An 8,514-nucleotide genomic window follows, 5' to 3' on the forward strand; every position below is an offset into this window, starting at 1 on the left:
ATAAATAAAGTGGTGTGTGAAGGCAACAGATCTCAATGAAATGTAATGAAAGATTTTATAAATTTTAAAGATACAAAGTTTATGTAAGTGTTAGTTAGTGTCAGGTAGTTAGAGTGAATTAGGGACTGAAACTGGATTTATTATAGACGCTTGGGTTCGTTGACAGGAAATCGATCAATTTCATTCGGGTTTTTGAATGGAACAGATAACAGATTAGGTCATCTTTAACACAGATATCCACATAGCTCTGATTACAAATAGCCTTCGCAACAGCAATGCCTATCTAAATAAACATTTCATTAAATTCGTTTTTTTTTTTTTTTAAGGTTCCTGAACCCACTAAATGAAACATCAAATTATGCCAGATTTACAGTACTTCTATCAATAAGTTTACTATTTCCCTGTCTCGAACTATTCACCTCGGTAGCTGAATGGATACACACGATAATCAGGGATGATAATGATAAACAATAACAGCAATAAAGATGAGAATAATTGCCATAATGACAACAGAAATGACAAACAGCAAGGAGACCTCCGCAACAGAGAAAATGAAGCCGATCCGAACCCGGTTTACTTACGGTGTCGACTCATCGGCGGCAGACACATGGCGGGCGGGAGGCGGCGGAGGTAACACATTTTTAATAAAAGCTCCTCCGCCTGTGACCCCGGATGTGAAAAATTTGCTCGGAGTCACTCGTATGCGCGATGCCCAGCACATCTGCGAGGGGATGGGGGAGGGGAGGAGGGGAGAGGGAGGAGGAAGGAGGAGGGGAGGGGGGCTCTGGAAGATGAAGAGATCACATCCGAATTTTTTTTTTTTTTTTTTGGGGGGGGGTGGTATTTCGTGTATCTGTTCTTTTGAGAGAGGAAGAGAGAGAGAGAGAGAGAATGGTAGAGGGAGAAAGTGAAAGAGAGGAAGAAAGTGAGAAAAAGAGGGAGGGGAGAGAGGGGGAGAGTGAGAGAGAATGAGGAGGGTAGAGGGTGAGAGAGAGGGAGAGAGTGAGAGAAAGAGGGGGGAAGAGAGAGAGGAGGGTAGAGGGTAGAGGGAGCGAGTAAGAGAGTGAGAGACAGTGAGAGAGAGGGAGAGAATGTAAGAGAGGGGGGGGAAGAAGTGGAGAAAGTGAGTGAGAGAGAGAGGAGGGTAAAGGGGGAGAGGGAGAGAGAGAGGAAGAGATAAATAGATAGATAGATAGATAGATAGATAGATAGAGAGAGAGAGAGAGAGAGAGAGAGAGAGAGAGAGAGAGAGAGAGAGAGAGAGAGAAAGTGAGCGAGAAAGAGAAAAATAGAGCGAAAAAGAGACCGAACAAGAGAGCGAGAAAGAGAAAGAGAGATAGAGAGCGAGAAAGAGAAAAATAGAGCGAACAAAGAGAGCGAACAACAGAAAGAGAGAGAGAGCGACAGGAACAGAGAGGAAGATCAAGGTATTTCCTCACGTAAAACCGTCCCGGGCGCGAGGGAATGCGCTAGGTGTGAAAAGAGGAAATGCTTACTTCATTCACGACGGATTTGAAAGACTGGCTATAAATACCTTTCTTGTTTCCTCGCTAGTTTTATCTGTTTTGTTTATTCATCTATCTTTTTCTAAACGAGAGGTAGGAAGAGGGAAGAGAGAGAGGGAGAGAGAGAGGGAGAGAGAGAGAGAGAGAGAGAGAGAGAGAGAGAGAGAGAGAGAGAGAGAGAGAGAGAGAGAGACAGACAGAGAGAGAGAGAGAGAGAGAGAGAGAGAGAGAGAGAGAGAGAGAGAGAGAGAGAGAGAGAGAGAGAGAGACAGAGAGAGAGAGAGACAGAGAGAGAGAGAGAGAGAGAGAGAGAGAGAGAGAGAGAGAGAGAGAGAGAGAGAGAGAGAGAGAAAGAGAGACAGAGACACAGACACAGAGACAGACGCAGAGAGAAGGGTGAGGGGAAGTGAGAAAGAGGGAACGAGAACGAAAGAGACACGAACAAAGAAAAGAGGAAAGAGGAACAGAAAGAAGAAAATGATCTCAAATCAATTCCGTCAGCGCCATCTGGAGGAAGGCGCCGAGTTACTCCGAGATGAAAATACAACGCGAACCGCCAGGCAGATTCAGGATGTGTGGCTGCGCGCGCCCGCACCCACGCCCCCACGCGACGCCCAATATCGAAAAAAGGCGCTGGATATGAGGCGCGAGGGGAGGGGAGGGGGGGAGGGGAGATGGAAAGGGGGAGAGGGGGAGGGAGGGAAAGGGGGAGAGGGGAGGGGAAAAGGAGGAAGAGGGAAGGGAGAGGGGAGGGGGAAGGGAGGGAGAGGGAAGGGAGAGGGGAGGGGGAAGGGAGGGATAGGGAAGGGAGAGGGGAGGGGGAGAGGGGAAAGGGAGAGGGAGAGGAGAAAAATGAACAGAGGGAGAGAGAGAGAGAGGGAGGATGATGGAAGGTGGAGGAAGGCGAGAGAGGGAGATGGAGGGCGGTGATATGTCTAGATTGAAAGAAGGGAAAGGAGAAAAAACGAATGTTGAAGGAACGAGAGAAAAATAAAGAAGAAAGGAAGAAAGAAAGAGAGGAAGAAAGAACAAACGGAAGAAGTAATCATGACCCAAACATCTGATGAGTTTGGACGCCTCTTCTTCCTCCTATCCACCCCACCCTCTCCCCTTTCCTCTCTCTCTCTCCCCACCCCCCTTCTACCCCCCCCCCCCCCCATTTCTCCCTAACACACACTTCCTCTCTCTCATTCATTAAAGTGTTTCCATTCAGATTTTTTTTTTCCTTTTTTTTTTTTTCTTTTCGAAGCAGAAATAACCCCTCGGAAAGTTTGGTTCGAGCGCGCGGCCACTTCTCAGGCGGGATGGCCGAGCTCTCGCTGGAAATTGGAAACGTCCGCGTGAAATATATGCCATACTCACCAGGGGCATATACTCGCCGGGGGGTGGGGGAGGGGCGAGGGACTAGGGAACAGGGACAAGGGGCGAGGGATCACGGACTTGGGATCAGGGATAAGGGACGAGGGTTAGGGACGAGGGATCAGGAACTCGGGACTAGAAAGGAAGGAACAGGGAACAGGGACTAAGGATCCGATACCATAAACCAGGGACGAGGGACTAGAGACCAGAGACCATAAACCAGGGACGAGGGACCAGAGACCAGGGACTATAAACCAGGGACTAGGGACCAAGGATCAGGGATTAGTTAGCAGGGCCAACGCGAGGGAAAAGAGAGGTCATAGGTATAAAAAAGTAAATTAAAAAAGAGCGACGATTCATAAGTGCGATTCACAAGACCGCGAATGAAATAGAACAAAAACTGAAACGAAAAGAAAACAAAAAATAGTTAGACATTTAAACCATCAGAAAAATCGAATGTTTAAAAAAAGACAAACAGAAAAAACAGAAAAAAAAAATTGAATCAGAGAGAGAGAAAAAACATCAAGGACTGGGTAAGTCTGCCCAAACAAGTATCTTTAAGATAATCTCTTGATATCAAACGCATCCTCACCTTACAATCACAGATTCATTTTACTTGTGGTTACATATATAAACATAATCACTTTACTATCATAATCTAATCGTTGTTTTTCGTCGTTACAGATATATTTAGATACAAATATATTTATTCCAAAGGGCGATCGCGCCATGACTAGCTAGAAGAATACATACGGCCTCCACAGTTATCGTAACGAATACATATATAGGTGGACGCGGTTCTGACTTGGTATAAATTTGGAATGTGTGCTTGCAATATATCTCCGTCTTTCTTTCTTCTTTTATTCGTCTCTCTCTCTCTTTCTTTCTTTTTGTTTGCGTGAGAGATTGTGTGGGGAAAGAGGGAGGGAGTGGGTGAGGCAAAGAGAATGTATCAGAGCGTTGTGTGTGTGTGTGTACGAGTTAGAGAAAGAGAGGGAGAGGGAGAACGAAAGAGAGAGAAATAGATAGATAGATAGAGACATAGACAGACAGATATATATATATATATATATATATATATAGAGAGAGAGAGAGAGAGAGAGCGAGAGCGGGAGGGAGAGAGAGAGCGAGAGAGAGAGAGAGAGAGCGAGAGCGGGAGGGAGAGAGAGAGCGAGAGAGAGAGAGAGACAAAGAGAGAGAGAGAGAGAGAGAGAGAGAGAGAGAGAGAGAGAGAGAGAGAGAGAGAGAGAGAGAGAGAGAGAGAGAGAGAGAGAGAGAGAGAAAGATAGAGAGAGAAAGCAAGAACAAGAAAACAAGAGAAAGATAGACACAAATCGACAGAGAGAGAGAGAGAGAGAGAGAGAGAGAGAGAGAGAGAGAGAGAGAGAGAGAGAGAGAGAGAGAGAGAGAGAGAGAGAGAGAGAGAGAGAGAGAGAGAGAGAGAGAGAAGCAGCACCATAAAGCTGACAGGATGCACAGACAGGTAACAGCTAGGAGCCATGGGTCTTCATAGCTTACGGAGACGGACCCTTGCAACCAACAGAAATGCCACATGAAAACATACACTACACGCGTCACAGAGTATGAAAAGCTTTCTAACTCTTATACATTCTTCCGTTCCAATGAAGGTTTCAGAATCTATTGGCTTGGTTTGATTGGTGTTTTTATCTGTTTATGGATTTATTGTGTTATTTTTATATTATATCATATAATGTTTTATTTTATCTTATGATCTATATTTTTATATATCATATTTTTCATATTATCTCTTTATTTATTTATATTATATTATATAATTTCATATTATTTATATTAATTTACATTATATATATATACATATATATATATATATATATATGTATATATATATATATATATATATATATATATATATATATATATATATATATATATATATTTTTTTTTTTTTTTTTTTTTTTTTTTTTTTTTGGGGGGGGGGGGGGGGGACTTTTATAACTAGCCATGAAAGAAGGAGAAAGTTTCTCAGAACGAGGCATCCATGAAGGAAAACAGCTTCGGCGCGGGACGTACGAAGGTGCGTGGTGATGCTCGGCGAAAGAAGGGAAATGAGATGACGAAGGAGGCTGCGAAACGGGATGCGAGAATCCAAGAAGGAGACGAATCGAACGGACGAAGGGAGAGGGGGAAGGTGAGAGAGAGGGGATGGGGAAGGTGGGAGAGAGAGGGGAGGGGAAAGATAGAGAGAGTGAGGGGATGGGGAAGGTGGGAGAGAGAGGGGAGGGGAAAGATAGAGAGAGAGAGGGGATGGGGAAGGTGGGAGAGAGAGGGGAAGGGAAAGATAGAGAGAGAGAGGGGATGGGGAAAGGGGGAGAAAGGGAAAGGGAAGGAGAGAGAGAGGGAAGGTGGGAGAGAGAGGGGAGGGGAAAGATGGAGAGAGAGAGGGGATGGGGTAGGTGGGAGAGAGAGGGAAGGGGAAGGAGAGAGAGAGGGAAGGTGGGAGAGAGGGGATGGGGAAGGCGGGAGAGGGGGGGAAGGTGGGAGAGAGAGGGGAGGGTAAAGATAGAGAGAGAGAGGGGATGGGGAAGGTGGGAGAGGGGGTGAAGGTGGGAGAGAGGGGGAAGGGGAAAGAGGGAAGGGGAGGTGGGAGATAGGGAGATGGGAAAGGAAACGAGGAAAAAAATGAAGGTGGGAGAGAGAGGGAAGATGAAAGGGAGGACGAGGAGAGGGGAAGAAGAGAGAGGAGAGGGGGAGATGGGAAAGAGAAGTAGGGGAAAGGTGAGAGAGAGAGAGAGAGAGAGGAGAGGGTGAAGGAAAATGGAAAGATACAAAGAACGAATCTTAGAGCTGATAAGCAGAAAGGGAGGAAGAGAGGAAAGTTGCGATAGGGGTGGGAGTAGGGGGACCGGGGGGGCGGGCAATATGTAAAGGACCCACGACAGAAACTTCGAGAAGGTTGCAAGACGAAGTTCGAGACACTGCGAGGCAGCACGGAGGAGAAGGGACTGGGCTTCAGGGCCGGATGTGCATTAGGGCTGAGGCTGGTCCTTCGCCCGCCAACGCTGGGTCTCGGGCGGAAGGGGGGGGGGAGAGGAAGGGGAAGGGGGAGGGGAAAGGAAGGGGGGAGAAGGAGGGGAAAGGAAGGGGGAGAAGGAGGGTGAAAGGAAGGGGGAGAAGGAGGGGAAAGGATGGGGGAGAAGGAGGGGAAAGGAAGGGGGAGAAGGAGGGGAAAGGATGGGGGAGAAGGAGGGGAAAGGAAGGGGGAGAAGGAGGGGAAAGGAAGGGGGAGAAGGAGGGGAAGGGGGGAGGGATGAATGAAAGGGGGTAGAGGAAGGAGAAGGGGAAGGGGGGAAATGAAAAAGGGGAAGGAGGAAGGGGGAAGAGGAAGGAGAAGAGAGGAAAGGGGGGAGAAGAAGGGGAAGGGGGAAAGAGAAAAGGGGAAAGGGGGAGAAGAAGGGAAGGAGGGAAATGGGAAAGGGAGAAAGAGGGGAGGGGAAGGGGGGAGAAGAAGGGAAATGGGAAAGGGAGAAAGAGGGGAGGGGAAGGGGGAAGGGGGGGTGGGAGATGGTAGTGGGGAAGGGAGAGGGGAAAGAGAAAAGTAGGGGAAAGGGATCGAGAAGGGAAGGGGATGGGGAAAAGAAGGAGAAGAAGAAGAAGGAGAAGAAGAAGGAGAAAGAGAAAGGGAAGGGGAAGGGGTGACGAGAAGCCTGTCTGGATTTCGCTGAAAGATGAAAGAAGGAAAAAGAGTGAGAGAAACAATACAAAGCAGAGAAACAACAAGAAGAGAGGCAAAGTCGGAGAGAGAGAGAGAGAGAGAGAGAGAGAGAGAGAGAGAGAGAGAGAGAGAGAGAGAGAGAGAGAGAGAGAGAGAGAGAGAGAGAGAGAGAGAGAGAGAGAGAGAGAGTGAAAGTCAGTCCGACAGATAGACAGACAGACAAACAGAGGCAGAGAGACAGAGAGACAGGGAGAGGTAGAGAAAAAGAGACAGAGAGAGATAGAGAAGAGAAAGACAAAAATCACTGATATTTATTTTTAAAGAATTTCCCAAAGACAAACAGCTGTTGAAAAGGCTCTTGACATTATGCTGCCAATAACACACAAATTCACCTGTGACTAATAGTTTGCTTTTCTTTACAGGTAAGTTGTGTTCATGACCCAGTTCGCCAAGGTACGTGGCACAACCTACGTTACTAATGGACCGGTTGATATAAATAATGTGTATAAAAGTAAATAAAAACTTAGATGCATAACTTGTTAAGAAAATAAATACACAACACCGAAACAAAAGCATTATTTTTATTCTCCGAAGAGAGCGAAGTGCAATTTTGATCGAAACGTTAGATTTTTTTCCCCTTTTTTTATCATCGTTGTAGAATATCCAGAATTTTAGTTATTCATTTTTTATTATCTATTTATATTCATCTTCTACTTCTTTGTTTTTCTTTTTTTTCACCCTCGTTGTAGAACATTCCCCTATCCGTTCCCTCTACAGCTGGAATGTCGACGAGCAGAGAATCTCCATTTAACAAGGGGCAAAGTCAAACGCATTAAACATCCGGTAGATGGCGTACTTGCTCGGTTCACATGTGTTCTTCGGCTTCATCTTCAAGGCGAGAAATACTGTGATGGATATCAGTGATAAACGTACGGATAAGGCTTTGACGAGAGAAAAATATTCTTTAAATTGCTATTTTTTTATTGGCCTCCTCGTATTCGCTTGTTAGGAACAATAATAATAACAATAATAATGATAATGATAATGATAATGATAATAATAATGATAATAATAATAATAATAATAACAATAATAATGATAATGCTAGTAATAATAATGATAATAATAATAATAATAATAATAATAATAATAATAATAATAATGATAATAATAAATCATGATAATAAATTGGATGTATTTATGACGTGTTAGAAATCTTTCAGTCTTTGCATCAGTCAAGGTTCGTTCGACATGTTAGCTGATAAGGGATGTACCTGGACGCTCTTTTTCACGTTAAACCGCTCAATATCCACGTGTTTGGATTTATTTACAACAGTCTTCAGTCACACAAGTTATTTAAGATTAAGGCACAAGGCAACAGATGGCAAACGTCACTCCTTTTCGCAAAGGCGCCATTCGTTCCTCTGTTCTCAAACAATAAACCTTTTCCATCGACGTATTTCCTTCTACAGAACGAGTGAGGGAAGCAGAGTGTCTGTCAAGAGGTAGGATTTGTAGTGAGAGTCAGGCCAAGGAATTTTAGTCCCCCTCTCCCTCAAAAAAAGTAAATAAACAAGATAAAAATAAATAACTAAATTAATATGTATACACTAATGACAAATCAACATTTTACTAGCATTCAGCACTTCACGAAAGTACTAAATACATCATAGATCCAACACAAAAATAAGCTTCTATCAACCTCTCCATCACAAACCTACTCCAAATTTCCCTGTGACATCGCGAAGTCAACGTCACGCATCCCCCATAAAGACGTTGAATGAGCGAAGGGTGTGCAGTCCAGTCCGCGATTCGCTGGCTCTATATAAGCGGCAGCGACGGACACCTGGCCTAGTGGCGGCCGGGCACTCGAGGCGAAATGATCCCGGCGGACGAGGGGCGGGGGCGGGGCACGGTGCCACGCTTTCAACTCGGAAAAAAACAAATGAGTTGCTT

This window comes from Penaeus chinensis, chromosome 9 (assembly GCF_019202785.1).
Source record: "Penaeus chinensis breed Huanghai No. 1 chromosome 9, ASM1920278v2, whole genome shotgun sequence".
NCBI classification, from domain to species: Eukaryota; Metazoa; Arthropoda; class Malacostraca; order Decapoda; family Penaeidae; genus Penaeus; species Penaeus chinensis.